At 56.1% G+C, this 24,854-nt stretch overlaps 1 protein-coding gene across 4 annotated transcripts in view; it reads right to left on the bottom strand.

Annotated features, from left to right (window-relative positions):
- BCOR (BCL6 corepressor) overlaps positions 1-19,013 on the bottom strand; it is a 46,675-nt gene extending 27,662 nt beyond the window's left edge. For all 4 annotated transcript variants that reach the window (XM_030807229.1, XM_030807231.1, XM_030807230.1 and 1 more), the window contains exon 1: positions 18,257-19,013. The gene's annotated coding sequence lies outside the window, so the exon portion shown is untranslated. The remainder of the gene's footprint in view (positions 1-18,256) is intronic.
- Positions 19,014-24,854: the final 5,841 nt, after the last annotated feature.

The following is a 24,854-nucleotide window of genomic DNA, read 5'->3' as shown; positions in this document are numbered from 1 at the left end:
TGAGTGAAGGGTCAGGACAAGCTGCATTTTATTAACAGGATTATCACGGCGCGTGATTTATCCTCGTGCAGGATTTTAATTGCTCTTTGGAGGTTGAGCCGTTTCTTTTGACTGCGCTTCAGCCCATATCCTGCTGTTAAATGCTGGGTTAATAAGTAGGGGAGCCTTTAATGCCTGGGACCGATGGTCCTCGGCAATTCCCTGCTCACAAACACGTCTCAGTGTCCCTTGTCCAGACCGGCCATGGCATTTTTCCACGGGACCCAAACCTGGGTGTGAAATAATTGGTGTGCAGATCATCAGGGGAACTTTTTTCTCCTCCCTCACACACCCACCCACACAGTTTCCGAAAGCCCAAATGTTCCCTAAGTCGACACATTTCCTTTGTTAGCAGGAAAAAAATATGCAAATGCTTGCTTTTACACTTTAGCACACAGAGCAGACTGCCAGGTCGGTTGGGTTGGAGGCACCAGGTCCAGGGACTCTTCTGTGAGAGTGACTGAGGATGGGAGTTAAGGGGACACCCGGGGGATGGAATCCCAAAGCCAGTCTGTACTTCCTCATTTCTTTGTCCTAACTAGGTCTTTTGTCCACCAGCATCCCCCATGGGCCCCCATCCATAGAACAACGTCTGTTAATCAAAATCCACATGCACCGACACACCACGTATAGTTAGAGCTCAACAATGAGGCGAGAAGAGAGGTAAAAGGCCCAAGAAAAAGGCAGAAATCTGCAGAGGCATCAGGCATGATGGGGTTCTGGAAAGCTATTTCCCTAGGAAGGGTCTCCAGACAGCGGCTCTTCTAGTGGACTAGCCACAGCGCCCCCAGAAGACTGACTCGGCTGTTGGGGAAGGTTCTATAAGGGTTCATGGACTTTTCTTCCACCTTGCAAATACACAAATCAAGTGGGGAAGGCCACCACTAGTGCTGGGCAGACCACAAGGCACATTCAATGCAGTGGCAGTGTCCCTTCTCCGGCCCCTGTTGCCCTTTCTAACAAAAGGAAGACATTCTGGGTAGGATATTAGAGAAGGTGGAGCATCATTCCCCGGTGCCAGTGTGTCCCGGTCATCGGGCTGCAGCAGTGGGACTGCACCATGCCATCCCCTCACTGTGCCATGATGAAATACAGAAATTACATCATGAGCCAAAGGGTCACTCAATCAAACCCCCAAGAAAAGGATGAGGGAAGAAATGTGTGCCTAATTAACCTCAATCTTCTGGTGTCCCCATTCTTAAAAATTGGCCTCCCCTTTAAAAAAGCTGCCTCTGGCTGGGCACGATGGCTCACGCCTGTAATCCCACCACTTTGAGAGGCCGAGGTGGGTGGATAACCTGAAGTCGGGAGTTTGGGAACAGCCTGATCAACAAAGAGAAACCCCGTCTCTACCAAAAGTACAAAATTAGCTGGGTGTGGTGGTGCGTGCCTGCAATCCCAGCTACTAGGGAGGCTGAGGCAGGAGAATCGCTGGAACCTGGGAGGTGGAGGTTGCGGTGAGCCGAGATCACACCATTGCACTCCAGCCTGGGCAACAAGAGCAAAACTCAAAAAATAAACAAACAAACAAACAAAAAACCTGCCTCTTACCCACCTCCCTTAAGTAGACACCTTGTGCAAAAGACCTCCCAGCACCTTCTTGGGAAACAGATTTATTATACTGAGGCCCAGGCCCGAAAAGGCCAGCAGCTGCTTCCCTTCAAAGGGCCTTTCTTCAGCAAAGGCTTACTAGAAAGGTGACTGCGGTTTACAGGCACCCGGGCCTACTGGGTGCTTTCAAAGCATCTCCCCTTCTCCAGAGCTCCTCCTTTGGGGCTTTCCATATTAATGGCGCACACATAAATGATACCAGCCATCAGAACTGTTCTCAAATGCACAGGGTCAGATGGAAGGTTGAGGCTAGCAGAGCGGTTCACCGTCGTGTGTGTGTGGTGTGTGTCTGTGTGTGTGTGTGTGTGTGTGTGTTTTGGGAGAGAAGGGGTAGAGGATGGGGCTGAACATAAAAGTAAAAGGGGGGAATACATTGTTGGATCCTGCTGTGGACTTATGCGCGTGCACGCACACACGCACACACACACACACACACACTTATAATCTTTAGCTGCCCCATGAACTTTTTGTGAACTGTTTAAAAGTGGAGGTCTGTTGAACAAACAGCGGCGCCACTGCCAGCCATAATTTCATTGCAACAAGCTAAAGACTTTTAACTCTTCGGGTTCCTGGCCAAAGATGGAGAGGAGTGGAAAGGGCCAATGAGCAATGGCCCTGGCTCGCAGGAGGCCCTCCTCCTGGGTGACAAAGAGCAGTCCAAACCCACAAAAGCAGGGGCCTCCTTTGCAAAGGCCATACAGCTCACACCAAGCCTCTACTGAAGAACAGGGTCACCATTACCTACACCCCACCCTGGTTTCTCTGGCATGTAAACGAAGGGGACATTAGGGTAAGAAACAAAAAGAGACTGGGAGGCAAAGTATAGGGACATCGAACTTCTAGAAGCTGCTGTTGAAATAGCTGGGGCCTTTTTTACCTCTAAGGCCAAGTGCTTCGAAACTGATGTTGCTGACCCTTGGCAGCAGAACACTGTGGAGAGGGCAAATGATCTGATTTCAATGACAAACAGCGCCTCAGGGTGCTTTGCAGCTATAGATGAAGCTCATTTGCTTTTATTTTTCAATGCCCACCTCCACCCCCCACTTCTTCCAAATGCAGGCTATGTTTCCAGAAGTGCCAAGATGTGTGAAGTCACTCATGAAAAGCACTTTACAAGCACCAACCTGTTCCACTGTGAGCTGCGAAGCTGCACCTTGGATCTGGGTTTTAACCCTTTTCTAGTAGTGGAGAGAAGTGGGTAAAGGTGCTGGATAGGGATGAAGAGGAAAGACAGCCGAGAAGAGGTCAGATGGGGAGGGTGTGGGTCTCTATAGAACAGACTGGGAACTGTTCCAGCTGCCTGCTGGAACACCCAGGGCCAAGTGGAGAGACCTGGCTTGCGAGAAGCAGGCATGCACACTGCATACTGCGTGGTCTCCAGCTCTTAGCACCAAGGAAATGGAACGCATAGGAGAGCTTGGGTCACCCTCGACAGACTCTGAGTAGTCATTCGCTCTTCAGCCAAGGGTTATGATGAGAGCACCTGAGCTTGGCCTGGACACCGGGGAGAAGGCCTGACTGGCAGAAGGTGGGGGTCGAGGGACCAAGATCATAAGCCATCACTCCAACCTTGGCATCCCTGAGTAGGGGCACACCCACCCTCTGTGAAAAGATGTGAGGGCAGACCACAGGTCCCTAGCCTTGGCCCCTTTCCTTCCCCCCCCACCCCGGCTCCCTCCTGCACTAGGGCCACTTTCCACTGCCCCAACCCTTGAGGCGCCGATCAGTTAAAAGTCTGCACATTACACTTGTCAAGTGGCACTGACAATATGGAAAGCATGGACACCAAACTAACTCTGCTCACGCATCCCTGCTGTCCACACAGGCATTGAGGGTGGCCCATCTCAGGGTCTTTTCTTGGGATCTCTCTCACTAGGTTCCCCTTGCCCCCACCGGCAGCTATCCAGCAGTTACTGGCCAGTAGGACTGAAGATGTTCACAAGGGCTTCCAGCTCAGGTGGCCAGGCAGGCATTCCCAGCCAGTGTGCTGGGGTCCTCTGGCAGAGGACTCTTCAGGGGAGGGGTCTCGCTACTGCATGGCTGGTTCTCTGTAGAGAACATGGTCACCACAGCCTCCCGGCTCCCACCCTCACTCACCGCGTGTCTCTGGGCAGGTGGCTGAACCTCTCCAACCTTGGTCCCCTCTGTAAATATTTGGCACTGTGTTTTCCAAAGGATTAAGCTGCACTATGGACTTGAGTTTTGCCTGGCAATAGCTGGTGCTGGCCACGTTTAACCCCGCCAAATAGTATCCGACTCCACTAAACATACTGTGTAATAAGCCCCAGAATCACAACACAGTTTCTTTGGGGCAGTACCACCTCATCCTGCGGGGGAGGCTGAGGCAGCAACAGAGAGGGGATCAGAGCAGGGAGGCACCTTCGGCAGAATTGTGTAGATTTTACAGAAGCCCAAAGCTCACCACCCGCCAGCCCTTCCTGGGATTGCTCCAAACAGAGACTGCGTCACAGCAGCAGCGCTGTGCTCCGGGTGTCAAGGAAGGGAGGGGTGAAGAAGTTCCTATTTTAGGATGTGAGGGGTGGGAATGGGGTGTGTGGGGGTGGGAGATGAAAAGAAAAAGCTCTTCCGGATGTGCTGTGTGGGATGGGTCCTCCGGGTCTGCTGGAGAGTAAGAGACCCCAAGGCTGCCCCCCAGGTCCCTGGGAGGCAAAACCGCAGGCTTCCAGGGGTGTGGTCGAGGGAGGTGGCTGGCCCGGTCCCAGCCCCTCCCGACCCCCTCCCCCGAGAGAATTGGGGGTGAGGGAAGTGATCCAGCCGGCCCAGGTGCTGCCTCTTGGCACACTCCAAGCCACAGCCGTAGCCGTAGCCTGCAGGGGCGTCCCCGCCCACACCTCCAAGTTTTGCATTAGTAAGGGGGAGGGGGAAGGGGAAACTCGCCGGCCCAGACCATTCCAGCACCCAGAACCTTCCCGGTCTCCTGCCCGGGCGTCGGGGTCTGAGCGGAGAGCCACCTGGGCTGGGAGTGAACTTGGCCCCGGCGAAGAAGAAAGGGGGAGGGGCGCACCCTCCCCCGGCCGAGGCGCTTCAGCCCGGAGCGCGATCGGTCGGCAACAAAGGGATTTTCTCTCCCACCACACACACCCGTGCTGCTCGGGGCTCGCCCGCTCCGCCTCGCCGCTCCTCGGCGGAGGTCCCAGCGCGCGGGGCCGCACCACGACACACACTCACGCCCTCGCGGCGCGCCCCCACCGGGCCTTCCAGGAACTCCAGCAGCCTCCCCGGAGGCGGCCCGACCTCCCCAGTTCCCGATCCTAGGTAACCCCTCGGACCCTGCGGCCTGGCACGCTCTCCATGGTGCCCCTTCCCGAGGCCCCGCCGCACCTTCTGTCCCCATCAACGAATCTGACGAAAAGAAACTTTGGGTGGGCGCAGGGAGAATCCGAGACCTCCCGGGAAACGCCGCCGAGTCCACCCGGGGAATGGGCACGGCAGACCCCTCCTCGCCATCGTTCTGGGTTCCCTTCCGATCATACTAGAGCGCTGCTCCTCTGGACGCTTCCCCTTACAAAGATGTGAGCCAAGTGTCGCCTACTGTAACGTGGGAGGGGTGCGAATCTCGGGCGTTGGGGTCCGGGGTGGAATCTGGGGTGGAATCTGCAGGGGTTGACCCTGAGGGTCGCTGCCGAACCTGGATTGCCCGCTACACTCCCCTCCTCCAGGCGGAGCCCATGGCCCGGGGTCAGGTGCCCCCAACCTCTCTCTCACAGGCCAACGGGGGACACTTGCCCTTCTCCCCGGATATTCTGTCCAGGCCGCCCCACCGGCTTTTTGTTCCTTTCACTTTCCTTCATGGTTTTGCCACACGGGGAGTCAGGAAACCACGTGTGTATTCAAGAGAGGGCGAATTTAGAAACAGGTGTCCCTTCACAAGAGGCCACCCGGCAACAGAAACCCAAGTCAAAAGCCAGGAATCCCTCCTTACTCTCCTCCCTCCACGCAAAAAGAAACCACTTGCCCCCTTTGATCTAGTCCCTGCAGAACTGGGTCCCCACTTGGGAGTCTACACAACCTGGGGGCAAATCCAGAAGGCTATGTCAATGCACTTTTGTTTCCACCAGGGCTTTGTAGGAGTAAAACACGAATGCCGTCGCCGCCACCCCCCCCCCGACCACCACCGAAGGGAGCAAGCTATACCGTAAGGCTAATAACAACAGCTATCATTAGGATACACAGGAAGCACAAAGGAACTTTTAATGCATAAAAGATGCGTAAAATGCAGGGGTCCTGCGATCTGCAAGCAAGTCTCTCACTGATTGTACAAGCCTGGGAGTCCCAGAAAGGCTGGGATGAGGGTCAGAGAAGGAGAGGGGCACCCACTTTCTTTACAAGGAACAATAGGAATCCCATGTCTGCTACTCAGTCGTGGAACTCAGAGCACCCAAAACAAAGCCATGGAACAACTGCAGTATAGATGGGGGCCCATGAATTTTTGTAGCTGTTCAGGGCTTAATTACTCCTCCTTGATCCATGGGACTAGACACGACACCGCCAAGGTTAAAATGCCCCGAACAGCGCCGAGCAGATGTGAGCGAGCTGGCAGACGCGCAAATGAGGCCTGCCTCGGAGCACGATAACAAGTGACTAATACATTGCATATCGTTGAAAGAAAATTATTTTTCTCTAATTTGCATTTGCTTGGGGGAAAAAAAGCCAACGCGAGTCCCTCCTCACATGCACAAGTCTAATCCTGGAAATACAGCCCGGCTGCTTTAAGAGAGCTGGAAGGAGGCAAAGACTGCCAGTGTTTTGGCGTTGCAGGCTTGTTTATCTTTCCGCCTTTCCTCCAAGGCGAAACTCGTTTTGCAAGCAACATTCCTACAGAAAATGGCACACGTCATAAAAAGAGACCAATTTATAGAACTGGCACCGAAGTTCATGTCTCACTCCAGAAGCATCTCCCAGCTCCCCATCGGAAACCCAACTAGATGTAGAAGTCCATGTTAAAACTTAGAGACTAGACTTAGGGAGGGGAGGTGCTGGGGGGGACAGGAGAGAAAGAACTAGATTTGCAGATATCCTGTAAGCTGTACACCCAGAGACCAAAGTCAGCCCTAAATGATCTTCCAAAACCCAGGGAGGACCAGGCAGGTGCCAGGGCTTGGAAGGCTTCAACCTTGGGATTCATGGGGGAGAGGAGTGAATTTTTACACACAGCTTGCCCCAGGACGGTCCAGAGGCAGGCCCACATTCTTGGCCATCCTAAGTCCACCTGCTTGGGCCAGTCACGAACCTCCAGAACTGGCCTAGTGGGTAACTGCCGCCACCAACTGCTCTCCCTCCCACCCTGGCGCCTCTCTGCAGGGCCTGGCGGGGTACCAGGAACTCAAAGAAAGCCTGTTGCTGTGGGCATCTAGCTGATGAAGTCAGAGTAGGTGGTGCTGTGGGCAGGCTTCAGGACCGCACCTTTGCGTGCTGCAGTTGAAGGCAAATGTGCTCTTGAAAACGGGAAGGCTTGGGAGAAAAGGTTAAGGGATGTGGGTAATCAAAAGCCAATCTGACCTCCCTTCCCCCCAAAATACAACCCCCTTAGGGTACTGAACCTGCACACTTGCATTTCCAAGCTGGAAACAGTGTCGAGTGCACAGAACACAGCACCCGCCTGTCTCTAACTTGCCTGAATAACAGGGCCATTTCAGAGGGGAACAACGGCCTTCAGAGCCTCTGCAATTTCCAGAAAGCTTTCAGTTAATAACACATTCTTTCCAACAAGCTTACTTAGGGCTGAAAGTTATTTTCCCAAATCTTAAAAACTCTGTCACAAACAGCTGAGGACCCAGTTCGACGGATCCTGGCCAAACCCCACCAACACGGTGACACTCACGGCCCCGTGGGCCTTCTCCCGCCACCTCTGCCTCACAAGTTCCCTAAACCACAACATAGAAACCATCCTGCACCCCACCCCAATCCTGGGAAGTCATAAAGATGTGTGTTGGGGATGGAGGGCGGGTGTGCCGTGGAGCTTTCTCTCATCTGGGGATGCGCTGGCCAGAAACTGGCCGCCACCTCTGCAGCTCGTCCACGGGCCTGCATAGTGTGCGCTTTGTGTAAGTGCTGAGGAGGCGCAGCGCTGCTCGCGCGCCAACAGCTGTCACATTATTTGCACTCGCTGTAAACAGCCTTCACATTCCCCCCTTACCACATAGTTAAAGCCAGACTAACAATCCACAGTTAGAGATCAAACCAACAACAGCAGCATTGTGTCTGCCTTTGCTGCCTTCGCACCAAGCCCAGCAGCTGGCAGGTTTCTCCGGAACAAGGGACCCCTTCTCCCCCTACCCCTCCAGGCTCCAGCCAAGGCTAGCCAAGGAAGCATGCGTTTGTCAGCGCTGTTTGTTAAAGCAAAAGAGCACCGCCATTTCGCAGAGATTTCCGTGTGGCTCATCAGCCCTCTCCGAGAGTTTACTCCTTCTGGAAGCTCGAGGAAACATCATGAGAATAAAGGTTGTGGAGACTCGCAGGGTTGGTTTCCGTGCTCAGCAAAGTGGGGTCTGGCCGGGCTGGGGCCGGGACAGGGAGGTCTGCCCCTCTCCGTGCCATGTCACAGAGGCCAGACAGGTCTGCGCTTTCTGCAGCCCTCAGCGGAATGCCTCCTGTCTTTTGGAAATTGCCCAACTCACTGAATACTTACTGGTCGCCCCACTGATCAAAATGTCTCCTTTATGATTTTTGGTTAAGTTGAACATTTCCATAATCGTCATTATTAGTGTAAATTACACGCCTAATCGGTCCTTAGATTTTAATTAAATAAGCATACAAGGCTCATTTTATGACTTAAGAAAGGCATTACTTTTCGTTACAAACTTTCCACCAGGATATAGAATAACCATAGCAGACAATTACTTATTCTTTGAAAACCACCAATAACCGATGGGCAGAGTATCACGAAACATACCCTGTTTTATCCTCTGGAATCAAAGCTGAGACCAGACATATCACAGCTGTACAACTTTCCTCCTGGGATGGGAGAGAGGATTTCTTCCTCCAAAGCACTATGTCTGTCTTCCTTGTGGCCAGTAGAAATAAACCCCCAGTGCTGCTTTCCCTACCCATCTGATGAGATTTCTCTAGTTGATGTCCTCTAGCAACCACTCCTCCCCCACCTCCATCCATTTTCCACCCCTTCGCCTGCTTAGAGTCCTGGTGCAAAGCAGGCAGGCTGTGCTTGTTAAACGCTGTGTAAAATGCTGTTAATAAAATAATAAATACAAAGGATGGAGGCTGCTGGTTCCACGGGTGTTTTGACTGGAAATGCCTTGGCACTTGTCATGTGTTTATGGGAGGGCAGACAACGCTAGGATTTACATAGTTTGGACATTTCTGTACTTCATTTATTCTTTCCTAAATGACGTAGGCCTCGAGCTATTTCAAGTTTGCATTTGTACAGAACTGTTAAATGCCTAGGAGTTTCTCCAATTAAACCAAGTTTAAAATCAGACCCAAAGCTGGTACACTCAGACTTGCCCAACTCCACCTTCAGCCTCGGTGGCTGGAGAAAACAAACAGATCCTCGAAAACAATCAGTCCTCGAGCTCCCCACCTTCACCCCCCCTCCAGGAGGGCCCCTAGGGCAAAGGTTAAGGCGTCTCTAGATTCCAAGCCCGGCCCAGGCTACACACTGAGGCAATCACTGCAGTTAGGCGCATCTTGTCCATACACTACCTTTAAAATCGTGCGCTAAAATCGAGGGGAAACTGCTGGCCTGGTAAAACCCACTGTTCACAAAACAATGTCAGCAAAGGCTGTAAGGCATTCTTTAGAGAGGGACCAGGGATTCGTGCCTACTGAAGCTCTTTCAGCACAAAGGCTTTTAGGGGAAGAAGGGAAAAAGAGGGAGGAGGAGGGGGAGAGGAGGAGAGAAAGGGAGGGAGGGCTCCTGTTTCAGAGCAGGCATCCCCTGAGAGTCAAGAACCAAGTGTAGCTTCAATCAAACACTGACTTCCCCTCTGGGAGTCGAGTAGGAAACCTGATCACAGTAGCTTACTACCAGCCTGGATCCATACAGGTCTGGTTTTCTTCTCATGCTAGTAATTTTTTAAAATACATATCGATATAAAAGAAGCAATCCCTGGCAGACTTTATTGAAAACCACGTTGAGCCCTCATAACATCCGGACTTAATCCCTATCAAACAAACCACAGCACCTCTGGCCTCTGCACCAGGCCACCCCCTCTCACCTCTTCCAACCAGGTCTTGCCCCTCTAGACACCGTGGTTCCCCCCCTCCGAAATAATGCCAGGAAGCCTTGCCAAAGGGTACCTAGATGCCGGTTCTGAAATGAGTTCCTAACTATATAATGATCCCACTTGGGGGTGGGGGGGAGAAGCAAGTCTTTTCATATGGAATCCTTTAAAAGGCAGAATGCAAACTACGGTAACAAAGGGCAAGAGGAACCCAGGAAGGTGGACCTAGAACACCCTCGTAGGGGAGATTTAATCTGCATCCTTGGGTCCCAGGACACAGGCCTAGCAAGTCTCAGGGGGTCTCAGGGGCAGCAGGGAGTGGAGGAGCAACCTATAGGAACATGACAAGTCATTCAAAGCAATTATTCATCCTTGGGGCCTACTATGTGCCAAGCATTCTATTTAGATCCTAAAGGTGGATAATTATTCCCAGTCTTACAAATGAAAAAACTTACTGGGGTTCAAAGGCCATAAATAACTTGCCCCCAAGGTCACACAGCTAGTAAAAAATGGGCCACGGTCAAACTCAGTCCTGGAGTTGCGGAGAGGAGCCAATTATTGGTCTAATTGTGCCATTTGAAATCCTGATTTTCACATACTGTCTCCTCTGAAAAGCTTCCTTAGGCCTTATGTACCCAAGAACGAGGTAAAGAGTGCTTAACACCTATGTCACTTGGTCTACAGTGAGCCTCGAACCCAGTTTCTCCTATAGCTAGTCATCTCTTGGTCCACTCAAAGTCTTTCACCATTTCCCCCTACATCCTACAAATCTCCCTACACTGTTATACCCCGGTGTAAGGCCAATGCTCTCAACAAGCCTCCTCCTTCCCTTACTCCAGTACCCCAGAACGGTCAGGAGTAGGTGGGTCAACTCCTTTCAGGTCTCTGGGAAAAGTGCTGACTACTGGTACTAGGAGCTAGGCTTGCCACCCCAGTTTCGCCACATAAAGCAATAAATCAAATTATCTAGATAGAGCAAAAGCCCTTTGGAGGGAGCTCCTCCATCTACCTTTCCCAGGATTTAAAGGAAAAACCCCAGGGAACAAAGTAGTGTGGGAGAGGGAATTAAGATGGAAGATGCCAGCAAGATGTTCTATTGGGCCACCCAGAGTCCCCACAAACGCGCAAGCCGGGGGATAAGCTATCTTGTCCTTTCCCCAACCTTTCTTTACAGAAGCGCCCGGCAGCAAACCTCAGGGCCCAACATCCCCTCCCCACCTTATCCCCAATTTCCGGGACTGACCCAGGCTTTCAGATGCTCCGGGAACTACCTACACCCGCAGAGCCTGCCAAAGCCACCTCCGGCTCGGCTCGATGGGGACGGGCAGGGGTACCGGACACTCGGGCTTCCCGGCCCTGGACTGGTTACTCCTCCAGACGCTGAAGCTCCGGATGTGCGAAATGGCTCCGCAGTGCGATCGGGTGTGCAGGAGCCTCGGCGGCGGGAGGGACGGAGGGGAGACGGCGGCGCCGGGGCGCTCACCCCGCTAGCCAGCCGAGCACGCCCCCGCAGGCCGGCCGCCTCTGGCTGCAGGCCAGCCCTCTGCAAGTGGCGTTCTTTCTCTTTTTTAAACTTTCCGGCCTTGGCGAACGGGCAGGGTTTCCAGCCCTCCCTGGCCCCCACCCAGTTCGGGGAGGGGCGGGGCGGGGCGGGCCCTCCTAACCCCTCCGGGAGGCGATTCCCCCCAGTCCCGGGCACCGCTAGACGGCGGCCAGGGCAGACGCCTTGCTCCACCCCACCCCACCCCTCCGCCGCCTACTTTGGCCACCTGGAGAGGGCGGCTTCCCGAAGCGATCGCCGTCCAGCCGAGCCTGGGACCGCAGCGTCCGGGGAGGAACTCCCTACAGCGCCAACGGTCCTAGCCTGCCCGCGGTGCGCTCTCTCCGAAAGGTCTAACGCTCCGGGAAGGGGGAGGGGAGAGAGAGCAAGGCGGGAAGGGGGGAACGGGCTGCTTTTTTTTTTTTTTAACTCTTCAAATGCAAGAGGTTTTTGGTGTCCCTAGCACGACTGCGAGCGCCTGGCCAGGCAGAACAATAGAAATGGAGAGGGGACGCCGGAAATGGTGCTGGAAGACCCCTATAACCCTATAAACCTCTCCTCTCCCTCTAAGTTCCTATTAGCATTGAAAGATCCTAGTGACTTCAATGCAAAATTGTCTTTTTATAACTTTTTTCCTAAACACATTCCCCCTCCCCACATGAAATCACAAGGGCAAAGATCGCTTCCAAAGTTGTGACCTTCCGAGGCTCCAGGGCCTCTCACCTGCTCTGCCCCTGGCACCCTGACCTGACTCAATCCCATCCCCCAACAGTTCCCCTGGTTTGCACCTAGACAATAAATTTAGTTTAATTTAGCTTCCGGTCTTTAATTTTAGCAGGTCTCCTTTTTGCATGCAAATCAATATGGCAATTACCATCTAAAAGCTCGCCCAGCCCCGGGTCAATGTAAATTGATCATTGTCCGCCTTCCACAAAATAACATCGGGAGTCTGTGGTGCATAATGAGATTATACTGGAAACTGTCTTTTAGATCACAAATTATTTTTTATGCTGTCAGGATCTTCTCCGAGTGGACTTCCCCGCTTCTCTAATTATGGAGAGCCGAGCCCGTGGGTGCCGGCTGGGGGAGACACAGCTCTAAAACAATGACGGAGTGAGGACCCCCGTTTCTGAGACCCTCGATTGTAAACGCCTGGAGGTGAGCTTGCGCCCCAAAAGGGAGCCTTCTACAGAAATATCGCAGAAAGGCATCGTTAATGAACTCCACCCAACAAAAAGTAAGATATCCCTTCCTGAGGAACACGTTGAGGGCAACCAGAAAAAGCCGTCGGGCAGGGTTGGAGACCAGTGGACGCCCCCGGCCAAGTGCGCGCGACGAACGCGGCTCGGCTACCACCCGGGCGGCTGGGGGGAGACCATTTATTCCCGCCCCGGCGGCTTCTCCTGGCTCCACCACCTAGGCCTCAGCAGCGCGTCCGGTTTTGCAAACAGACGGAATCCCGTCGGCCATAAACACTGGCAGAGAAGCCGGGGCGGGTCAGGGCCGGCCCAGGCCTCTCCACCCAGCTCTGGGCGAGGCCCCCACCGGGCCCGGTCCAGAAGATGGGCTGGGGCACCGAGGCAATAAGAAGGCTCCTCTTGACCCGCAGCACTGCTTTCTCCCACCCATCGGCGGCCCCCGGGGCACGAGTGTGACCTCGGGGCCTAACAAAGGGCCTTGTGAGCTCCTTTCGGCCTCGGGCCGGAGGGAGACGGGTGGGGCGGGGCGGCCGAGATGGACCCACGAAGTTCCCCGCCCCGCCGCGCCTCTCCGGGTCCGCCGGGCCCGGTGTCCTCGAGGGCTGCCAGGGCTGCCCGCAGCTCCGGAGAAATGTCCTGCGAGCTCCAAGCCTCCCGCCCAGCGCGACCCGACCCTGCCCCCCACTCGGCCCGGCGCGGGCCCCACCCAAGTGCGGTCTTCCCAATAAAAGCTGGAATTCCCGGCTGGGCTTAGACAAAGAGGGACCGCAGCAAATCGACGCCGCGGGCAAGCCATACCCTAGCCGGAGTTTACGTGCGCGTCTGGGGTCACCGAGGCGCCTGCTAATCCACCCAACACAGGCTGTCCCCGCCACGGTCTCCTCCAGAGGAAAAAAAAAAGAAAAGAAAGAAAGCATACCTCCCTTTTATTCCTCCCAGAGGCCGCACTTCTTCCTGTTCTCCTTCCCAGCCCACTGAGGCCCTGCTCCACCTTAGCAAATTGGACCCCGGCAGTGCAACAGCCATTCCTCCTGACCACAAAGTGGAAAGCTACCCCTCTTGTGGCCACACGATCCAGCCACTCAAGGTCAGGAACTCAAAATCTCTTCAGAAAGGCTCCTACCTGCTCATCACCAACCCGCTGCCTACTCCACCTCACCCCTAGAAGGGAAAGAAACTATAACCAGAGATAATCCTAGTTCACTGCACACCATCCACATCCTTTAGGCTGCTAGCTTGGCCCTCAGTTTCCTTCAAGCCAAAGACACATTATTTCCCTGTGAATAAGTGTGTGAATGTGGTTGTGTGGCCCACTCTTCTGTACCCAAGTCGGTCTCACTCACTCGGCAGGAAAGTCTTCGTCAGGCATTGAGGAGTGTTTGTCATTCAGCCTGTGTATCTAAGCATGGATGTATGCATATGAATGCTTTTTGTGTTTCCAAGTGACCCTCTTCACACCTTTAAATGGGCTATTGTCTCTGGAACGCACTTACAGAAATTCTGCCCCAGTTTCCAGCTCAACAAAGTCTGGGATTTTTCTCTCAGAATATCGCTATACATCTCTGTATTTGCATACCCATGTTTACATTCCCCTTGGCCAGTTCTTTATCTCTTATGTATCTCTTGTTCCATCTGGGCATCGGAGCCCAAGTGTCTTGATTTGTCTCACCACATGTCATTCAAGCGCACATCTTAATCTGAACATTCCTACTACTTCCATTCTTCTTGCTTTGCCTATAATGTGGCTCTTTCCCAGGCCAGACCAATATGGGTTTGCAGTTTAAATGTAAACAGAGGATCCCTTAAGATCACAAACTCTTAAAGAAAGGAAGAGGAGGGAGGAGGAGACTGGAATGTTAGCAATGAGTTATTTATGTATAGGGTAACCCATCCGCCCATTTCAAGCTGTAGAAAGAACTAGATAAATGTCTGCAGAGATTTATTAAAATTTTAGACCAATTTAATATTAGCCCCATATACACATACACACACACACACACACAAATGATGTATCTCATAACACATCAGTGTCCAACTCCTCTTTGGAGGCTGTCTCCTCGCACATATCTAACTCCTCAGCAGTTCCTGGTTAAAAGTGTGTCTATTTATATAGAGACAACTCAAAGACCGCTTTGCTTTCTTCAGTGCATACCTGTACATGCTGGCAGGACATTTCAGGCTCAGGTCCTTGGTCTGCAGCAGTCATGGTCAGAGGCCCCACCCGAATACAGCTATGTGCAGACCTTCCCGTCCTTGAACACCCGCATGAATTCTCTTTGGGAACATTGAGTCTACATCTGTCTTCAAAACTCAGTTTTTAAAGTGAGGGTGTTCACTGTGTGTGTTCACAGCTCCCCGACTGAGAACTACCTGGTCAAACTAGATCATCTAGCAGCTGCGTTTGGTTTGTGGAAGAATCGAGCCCCGATGCACCAAGATGTGACCGTGCACACATAAGAGAAAGGAAAACCCTAGGCCCAGACTCACAGCTCCTCCCCACTGCGAGCTACTCTGCCTCCAGGAATTTCCACTAGGCTCTTTGCCCCCCTTTCCCTATTACACTACCCCACCACGGCCTTCAAAGAGTTAAGAGAAACCCCCACGGCCTTCCCTCCACCCAGCTCTCTGGGCCCGGAGGCTAGCTCGCTCACTCGCAGCTCACGGAGTCTGCTGCCGTCTCCGCGCCCCCCCCCCCACCCAGTCCTTCAGCCGGGAGGGAGCCTGCATGCCTGTCTAGACCGATCTATCACCGGCACACCAACAACACCCGCGAGAGCGCGGAGACCCTGCGCAGGTCTCCCGGCCCGCACGGTTCACGGCGGACAGAACCCGGGGAGTGTGACGGCGCCTGCGGGGTGGGGGTAGGGGGCCCACAGGCGCTGGCCGCTCCGAGCGCACCACGGGTCCTCTCCAGCCCCGGCCCCCTGCGCTCCCACCAGCCCGGCTGCCGGGGCACAGTCACAGCTCCGCGCGCTGGGCAGTCCTATTTTTATCTTGTCTAATCCTAAACTGGGCGGGGAGCACAGGCGTCGTGCTTAGAGAACAAGAGATAGGCGCGGGAGGCGGGGAGGAGCAGCCAGGCAGCGACGCGAGCGGGAGCGAGTTAAAGACACAGTGGAGGCGACCGCGGGCAGGAAGAAAGAGCGGGCTGCGCGGGCCTCGAGGCGCCGCACGCAACGCGCCGCCCCGCGAAGTTACACTCGCTTCCCCGCCGTCCCTCGCTACCCGCCCCTCCCCACTTCCCAGCGGCGCTGCCCGCAGCCTGGACAGCGAGGCCCCGGCCTGTGTGGGAGGCGGAGGCCAGGACGGCCCTGCAAAGGGCTGGAGAGAATCGCTAATGAGCTGTGCAGCCCATTGATCCGGAGAACACTTCCTAATTAACTCTCAGTCACCTACTGGTGACAGCGCCTCAAAGGACAGCGCTGGGGCCAGCCGAGCCCCAGCCGCGACTCGCCGGCCGGGTGCCTGCTGCCCAAAACCCGCGCGCTCCCCTAAACACCCCAAGGCAATTGGTGTGCGTGGCGGTGTATACCCGCACACTGAAGGCCAGCCTCGGATTAAATCTGGATGGCATATTAATTAATCATCGCCTTCCCCCCCCGCCCACTCCGCTCTACGCGCTGAAACCGTGCCCAAAATAAACACGAAAACCAACACTGCAAAACCCAGACCAGATAACAGGTCGAGTGGAGTGGGCAGGGTCAAGAAACGAGCGTATTCCCTAAGTGTCCACGTACAGGAGTCTTTGAGGCTGACAATTAAAATGCCTTCCACGCAAGCAATTCTGTTGGCAAAACCGAACCCAACACTTCGTAAGGATTGATTTCGGCCCGCGGTGTCCATTTCCAGTGCCACAGGAAGTGTCAGATGGCCAGAAATACCCAAGTCTGTCTGCACTCACCACCCACCACCTTCTGGGGTGGGCCATTTCCTAGTCTTCACTCCCAGGCCATTTTGAGGATCTTTCTCCAAGAGACTACCCCTAGAACCAAATGCCACACTACGCCTCCCCTAGCGTCTTCTCAAAACGAAAAAAAGGGGGGAAAACACAGCTAAAACCCCGAGCTGTCTAGTCTAGACGCAGCGAGGCTGTGCGAATACCTATTTGAAGCGCGTTGGTTTCTTTTTAAGGTTTGTTTCTAAATACACATAACCCTCCTCCTTCCTTCTTCGCTCTTCCATTCCCCCCACCCCCACCCTCCAGACGCCGGCGGCGCGCGCCGTGGCGCGCGGGCACTCACAGCCTCTAGCTGGAGATCGCGGACTTTCTGGAAAAGATTCATTAACAGCAAATTACGCCTCGCCCGGCCACGGCCTACACGCTGCCAGACTCGTCCGTCTCCGGGACCCCGGGAAGTGCCCACTCGAGCGTGCGAGCGGCGGGAAGCCCGCCGGGACCACGCGTGACTTGGGCCGCCCTACTCCACACACGGTGCCCCAAGGCTCTCTCCGTAAACAGCAGGCGCTCGTCACCGCCGCCGCGAGCCCCCGAGTTGGCCGAGGCTCTGCAGCGCAGCCGCCCGCCGGCTCCGAGCGCGGGCCCCGCGGCGCCTCGCCCTCCCCGCCTTGGCCGAGGATCTTGCCCCGGTGCGCAAGTTCCTCTTCGCCTGGAGCCTCCGTGCCACACGCCCTCCGAGTGGGACCAACTTCCTCCGGCCGCAGACTTTCACACGCCCATCAGGGCTACCCACCAGACTCCCCATCGCCCAGCGGAGGGCCCAGGTCTCGCCCGCCCCCGCCCTCCCTCCGCGACGCTTCCCCCGCACAAGCACATTCTACACCCACCCCTGGGGGCTCCTAACTTAAAACCTACCCCGAACATCGGGGAGGAAGAGAAGGGGAAAAGGGGGAGGGGGGTCGCAGATTATAATCTTAAAAGAACATTTACAAAACAAAGCGTCTGACCTGGCTAGCAGGCGGGCCAAGTCGGAACCCCTCGCTCTGCTGGATTTCTTAGTAGTTTTTTTTTTTTTTTTTTAATCCACGTGATTCGCGCTTTGGGGCAAGCCAAGAAAAAACGGGACTCCCCTCCCGAGTTGCGCGGCAGCGGCGGCAGGTCGAGCTCGGCTCGGCCCGAGGCACTGGCCACACACCCTCGCGCACGCACACGCCGACGTTCCACTTGGAGGAACGACCGGCCCCCGGAGAGGCGAGACGAGGCGGCGGCGGCGGCTGGGGGTTTTTACAGTTCTTTCCCGAGTCGAAAAAGAAAGCAGACGGCAACCCGCTGCCCTCCCCTTCCTGCTCGCGAGCTAACGCCGAACCCAGCTTCCCAGCTTCCAGCCCACCTCCCCCCCCTCCGCCCGACTCGCGGCGCTCAGCGGCGACCGCGCTCCCGCTCACAGACACACACAGGCTGCAAACTTCCACTCCGCGAACTCCCTGCTCTCCTCCTGGCCCACCGGGAGGCGCCAGGCCCCCAGCCTCGCCCCCTCCCTCCCTGATGCCCACGCGGGGCCGCTTAGGTTGGCTGCATTTTTAATAACTTATAGCTATGAAATAAAAACGAAAGCGAGCCAAGCAGCCAAAGGGAAGCGCGAGGCAAAAGCTTCCCCGGGTACGCTGGGGGCGGGGGCCCCGGGAGAGGGGGCCGACTGCAGCCCTCAGCGCGCCCGCCCGCCCACCCGTCCGCGGCCTCCCGGGGGAAAGGTGTTCCGGGCACTGACCTGAAATCCCCGGTGGGGGAGTAGGCAGGGAGCCTGCGATCTGGCGCTTTGAAGTTTTCCCCCGAGCGGACTCGAGGCGGCGAGAAGGAGCGGGGGGCGGTTGGGTGGGTGGAGAGAGAGATGAGGGGTGGGGGGTTGGCGACGTTAACAAGCGAAGAAGGAGCCGGGCCGGAGAAGCGCGGCGAGCAGCAAAGTTTGCGGTCCCCGGCTGCCCGCAGCCCGCTCGCGGCGCCGCGCTCGCTCGACTCCCTCGCCGTCTGCTGGCAGCCGGCTGCCCTCGGGGTCGGCCCCGCCGAGGGGTGGGCTCTGGGCCGGGTGGGGGCGGGGCAGGGCGGGCTCGGAGCCTCCGGGCAGGTGGCGACAGCCCCGTGCGATCCTCCGGGCTCCCGCAGCTGGACTGGGCTTGGCCGGGCTCAGCAGCTCCCGCGCTGCCGCCGCCGCCCGCGCTCGGGCAGGAGCCCCAGCGCCATGTTGACGGTTCGCCGCGAGCGCCCGCTCGGGCTGGGTGTGTGTGAGTGTGTGTGAGTGTTGGCCAAGTCGTCCCTGCGCGGCGACAGCGCGGCTTGGGCTCTCCGCCCGGCGGCTCGCGGGCTCCCCCTCCGCCGCCGCCGCCCGCCTAGCTCCCGCTCTCGGTCGCGGTCTGGGCTCCTGCGCGTCTCCCCCGCAGCCGCCGAGCTCGGCCCGCGTTCAGCGAGGAGCGCAGCTCTGCCTCACCTTGCCGCTGGGAGCCCAGGCTCCGTCTGCCGCCGCACGCCGCGATCCCAACGCGTCCCCCCTCCCTGGTTCCCTCCTCTTCCTCCTCCCCCTCCCTCCGCCCGTCCTCCCTCCCGCCCGCCCTACCTCCCTCCCTCCCTCCCTCCCAACAGCCGCCTCCCCTCCCCCAGCAGGCGCAGCGCTCGGGCGACAGCCGCCCGCCCGCCGCCGCCTCCAGCTCTCGCAAGTTTGAGCTCCCCCAGTCTCCGCTCACCCTCCGCTGCGGCGCCTCCGCGGCGGGGTTTCGGGAGGGGTGATTCCCCAGGAAAGGTTTGCCCGAGTTTCCCCGGCCGTCATCGATGCACGGCCCGGCACGTTTTGGCCTCTCTGGATCCGAACCCCGGACCACTTGGGTGGCGCCCCCCTCGTCCCCCGGCCTCCCCTCCCCAGCTCGGGCCGAGTTGGCTGCGCACGCCCGGCCCGGGCGCACGTCCTGGGCGAGCCGGAGACCGACTTGGGCGGCGGCGGCGGCGAGGGCTGCCGGCAGAGCCAGAGCCGAAGGGATGGGGGCGGCGGGGGCGGCTCTCCCAGCCGCGCGCCGAGACTCCCCTCGCTACCCAGAAGGCCAGTGGAGGACCGCAATTACCATAAAGCGCCTCGCACTCCGCTCAGCCAAAGCTGTCAAACCCCAGCGGCAGCAGCCGCTGCCTCTTGCCACCAGCGCTGCGCTCTCCCGGCCTCGTCCCCTCCGAGACCCAGCGGAGCGTGGCCTGTGCGCGCCCGTGCTCACCCCCACCCCAGTTTGCCCCTTCCTCCCAGAGGAGCCCTTTCCCATTTCGGTGTTAAAGGCTACCTGAAAACACCACCCCAGGCAACGGTGGCCGTTCCGCCTGAACTCCGCGCCCGAGTTCCCCGGACGTTTCAATTGTGTGGGAATTGTTTGGAGGTGGGGGAAGGGGGGAGCAGCCCGTGGAAGCACCGGGAGGCGTGTGGGGGGCGGATGGAGAGCGGAGATCCGCCTGTATTTCTCCCGGTTCTCGAGCATTTTCACGGTCTGTACCTCTGATGGTTGGAGGGGCTGCCCAGGCCCCTCACCCTGGCCTTGGGAGATTATCTCCCGCGTTTTATTTTCCTTGGCATGGTGCAACTTTTGGCTTACACCGTTCGCCCCATAAATTTCCACTCGGTAACGTCGTGCTGATCGGTGCTCCGCGGCGGCGTACAGCCTGCGCCCGCAGCAGTTCAATTCAATTGACACGTATTGAGCTTCTCCAGCGCACCCGGCGCGGCGCTGGGCGCGGGGGGAGGGCGGGGGCAGGCAGGAGGGAGGGGGAAGCGGAGAAGCGAGGTTCCGGCCTCCCCGGAGCGCAAAGCCTCAAGGGCGAGCCGAGAAGCCCTAGTTGGTGAAGCTGGCGGGAAGGGGTAGGAGTGGGGGAGGGGGTATTCCGGACTAACCGCGCCCAGACTGTGGGCCCGGACCTCGCGGCCAAAGGTGACCCCATTCGGCTGCCCGCTAGGGTCTTTTTATACTGGGAAGGGGGTGGGGGTGTCTCTTTCTGCCTAAGGACAAGATGGTGCAGGCTCCATGAAACATAAATCTGAAATGGAGGTGGCTTGTAAATCCACACGGAAAGTTTTTAAAATATCCTGGAGTGTCCCCATGCCAAAAATAATCAAAAGCATCTCAAGTCGATTACTAAGTCAAGGTCAAGGCCAAAATCAGCTCTAGCTAGCAGATATTTTCCCTTTTAAAAATTAGACTCACTACTGACTGTGGGACTGGTATTAGGTGCGATTTTATTCATTCTGTTTTAGTTCTCAGCACATAGTTATAAAAACAGCCCTTCTCAAAGCAGAAGTGAAACATCTCTACCGTTTGAAACCCGAAACTTCGGCAGAATTAAATCTTCATGCTCCAGAGCTGCTTATAACAACTGATGCAAAAGACAGGCGAGCAAGTGCCCCCGCGAGCAGTGCCCAGCCGGGCTGGGCCGCGAACGCTTCCAGGACCAGCGCCTGCAGAATGGAATGCACGCTTTTTTCTTCCTGGTCTTTCTGGGGGTGGATATCTCTGCAAGCCAACCCACACATTTTTTTAATCTCCGGTAACCAGCAGAAAGACACCTGGACTATTATGCTGTAAAACTATTTTTTATAAAGACATTTTAGGACCAGACATTAAAAGTTATTAGATTGAACGCATGCGAGTTACAGGCACAGCTGGAGAAAAGGCCTCTGGTTGTGTGTTGTAGCAACATTTCTTTTTGAAGCGACTCCTTTTATTCAAAACAAGTCAAAAATAACCGGGAAGGCTGAAGCTGGGTATTTGTGGGGAAACTCTGAACGTGGTTCCAGGCGAGGAGGCCGCTCTGCTGCTGCAGGCTGGACGGGAGAACTGGCCTGGGCCAGTGTGGAGCCGTGCCAGGCTCTTCCGGCTCGGTTAGGCCGAACCGCAGAGGCCCTGGCCCGGCGCCCAGCCACTTTCTATCCCCTCCCCTCGTCTCCCCAACTCTGCCCCCAGGCACAGGCTTTTCTCGGAGTTCGAAGTCGCATGTAAACGTCCAGAACTTTTAGAAAATCCAGGAACCGAGCTTGGGGCCTGCAGCCTCTCGGAGTCCTACGGCCTCCCGGGGCTGCTGACAAAGAGGCCTGTTTGTCTAACTTTAAAAGTCCTAGAGTTCGGGAGGCTGAGCCAGGAGAATCGCTTGAACCGGGAGGTGGAGGTTGCGGTGAGCCGAGATCGCGCCATTGCACTCCAGCCTGGGCAACAAGAGCGAAACTCCGTCTCAAAAAAAAAAAAAAAAAAAAAAAAAGGAAAAAGAAAAAAAGTCCTAGAGTTAAAATGAACGAGGGTGGTGGGGGTGCTGTAAATGCGAAGGGGCCGCGGGGAGGGCTGACTGGGGGAGAAATTTGATACTGGAGACAAACAGGCCAGTAAATTCGCCTTTGACGTAATTTGCAACATCCTCCCCCACCTTTTTTAGGGATCTTGCCTCCACGGTAGGCTGGTAGGATTAAAGGGTTTCTCCTCCATCTCCTAGGGATACATTTTTCAACTCCGTGGGATTTTAAAAATATCTTATTAAGGGAGTCCTAAGAGGCACGAGTGGTGGGGGGGATTCGTGACTCACTGGGAATTAAAATGTGGGATTTTCCCGAGGCGCTATAAGGTGGGGTGGCGCGGGGCGGGGGGGAGATTACACCTATTGACCCGGTTAGTTCGAATTGTTCTGGGGAAAATAAGCAGAAAGCTGTCGAAGGGCAGTCCCATCTTGTGTCCCCACTCAAGAAGGGGCTCAGGGAGCTGGGGATGCCGCGGGGCCTGCAGTGCATGCCAGCGGTTTGGCCCTTCTCCTGCCCCCTCCTCTCCTGCCCTCCCACGAGCCCCTCGGGAGCTGACCCGGGGGTCAGGCTGCTATACCCAGCACTCAGCAAGGGGAGGATTTCAATGAAAACAGAGGAGGAGAGAGTGAGCAAGGGAGTGTATGGGAGGGGAGGCCGTGCAGCCCACGGAGAAATAAAGAAATAGGTAACGAAATGAGAGGTGCTGCGGATGGAGCAGCGGGGGCTGCCCCTCCGCCACCAATCTCCCTTCCCATGGAAGGGTCTCCTGATTATAACGAACCACTCGACCTCAGGCTAACCAGGCCCTGCAACTGGGCAATCGAGCTGGCCCTTCTAGGAGCAGGCCTCGAGCCTGGCTGCCCTTCTCAAGGCAGGTTGACTCTGCAAGACCCGCTAGGGCCTCTCCCACACACCTCCAGCTCCACCCTGGCCTAGGGGAAAGGCCAGGCATCCTGTGTTTGGGGGGACCCTGGCCTTCTAACCTTGTGTGCAAGATTCACTTATAACGTATGTGTAGGATCCACATCATAAAGCTTATAACGTATGTGTAGGCCTCCGATGGCCCTCCTCGGAGGCTGTTCTCAGGGCGATGACACTTGGTACTGGAACAGGTGGGACTCGGATGAGTACAGATAATGTATTTTTACATAATGTGAGGTAGCCTTTCTTTAAAAACACACCCACACTTATAGTCTTCTGGTCACTTTGTACAAGAACTCTGGGCTTATCCAATGGCACTTTAAAAAAGATCCGCTGCCCCATCCTCCAAGCACAAGGCACAGCTGGCTTCCCCTCTGAAACTCAAACGAGGTAACAACAGGAGGCGCATCCTCCTCCCAGGATTTCACTCATCTGGAAACATCTAAAGGTAGCTGCCTCCCAGGGCAGAAAACTGCTGGACTTAAGGGTCGCCAGGCTGAACATGACTGCTCTTTCTTCTTCCTGGCCTTTGGAGGGTTATTGCGTGTTTGGGGAAGGAAGGCCCTAAGGGCAGCCTCTCCGTGGTTCCTAGCAACCATCTTGGAATTTCTGGTCTGGGCTCGATTTGGGTCAGGCCCTGAGCTCCCCGAACACAGGCACGTGTGGGTGAACTAGCATCTACACTACGGGGGCCCGCAGGGTGGTTGGGTGTCGACCAAATGGGCATAAATACAGGAGGCTTCTGGGAGGCTGGCCGCCTCTCGCGCTCGGCAAGGGCTTAAGAGCCCTCGACGCCGCCGCGCTGGGCCGGATGCTCCTGCAGATAAACCCGGACGCCACGTCCCGCCTCGGCTGCTTATTTAGCAAGGCGCCTCTTGCGCATATTTTACCCGGCTGGGGGCAGTGAGTGGGAACTGCCGGGAGAGGGGGCGGGGAACCACCAACTACTCGCCTTCGGACCCAGTGTACTGGCCTCCGGCCCCAGCCATTTTGTATCCAGCTTCCCTCCTCCACTCCCACCGGGTCCCTGCGAAGACGCACCACCCCGAGCCCCTTCGCGGTACCACTCCCGAACTGGAGGGGTAGAGAAGGCTCTGCCAGCCCCTCGCCTGCAGCAGGAAGGTGGGCACGGACCAGCAGAAGGGAACGCGGTGCTGATCTGTCTCTAAATATCTCTACCCTCCCGCCCCCAACAAAGTCGGTCACAGAGGTGAGTGGCGCGGGATGGTTGCCTCGAGAAGGTCGCAGCCAGGAGCAAAGCTTTGGGGCTCACAACGGGCTGGGGATTCCAAACGGCGTAATCTTCGGCACATTTCACCCGCTCCCATTCCACCTTCCGAACTACTCTCCATCTCCTCTCCATCCCTGCGTTTCCAGCGCGTTAGCAGCCGCGCAGCCCCGGGCCCTGAGGGGTGGGGGGGGGGGGCTCAGGGTGGTTTGTGTGGTGCGGCCTGACAGAACCTTCTGTGTGCGGCGGAGGGAGGAGGCTAATGCATAATGCACAGCGCCTGGAAGCCCGGCCATTAGCGGCCTGTCGGTGACACAGACAAACGACTGAGAGGGAGGAGATCCAGCTCGCTCTGGAGTTTAAATAGACCAGCGTGGAGGGGAAACGCCATGATTTAAAAGTGTGTGTTTGCAGACACTCGCATATATTTTAATGATTTCCAGCAGGCTATGCGTCCCAGCCTTGCATCCCCCCTCCCCAAAAGGAGGATGTGTCTAGAGGAGGGAGGATGAAGGCAGAGTAAGAGGCCTCAACCTAGACCCACTAGCAGCTTTTGAGAGATGAAGGACGGGAGAAGTTCAGAAAGCGAGGCCTGGGGAAGCCACACGACCCAAGGCCAACCCCAGATTTTGTTCTTAAAATAATAATTAAAAAAAAGAACCATCCGGCCTTCCACCCTGGACTACACCTTGTGTTGTACTAGAAAGGCCTGGGGGAAAGAATAAATTCTGCCACCCTTGCTTCCCCCGGGACCCACATTTTTGAATCTTCTTTTTCCACTGACACTCCAGAGACCTCCTTCCTCCCGGTTTAACACACTAGTGTTTTTTAGCAATTAAGGCGAGAAGGGGGTGGGGATAAAGATAAGCCAATTTTTTTTCCGCCATGCAAGTGTGAGAGATAAGATAACGC

Source organism: Nomascus leucogenys, chromosome X, assembly GCF_006542625.1.
Source record: "Nomascus leucogenys isolate Asia chromosome X, Asia_NLE_v1, whole genome shotgun sequence".
NCBI lineage: Eukaryota > Metazoa > Chordata > Mammalia > Primates > Hylobatidae > Nomascus > Nomascus leucogenys.
Note: the sequence above shows the minus strand (reverse complement) of the source record. Positions and strands in the feature narration are given on the sequence as shown.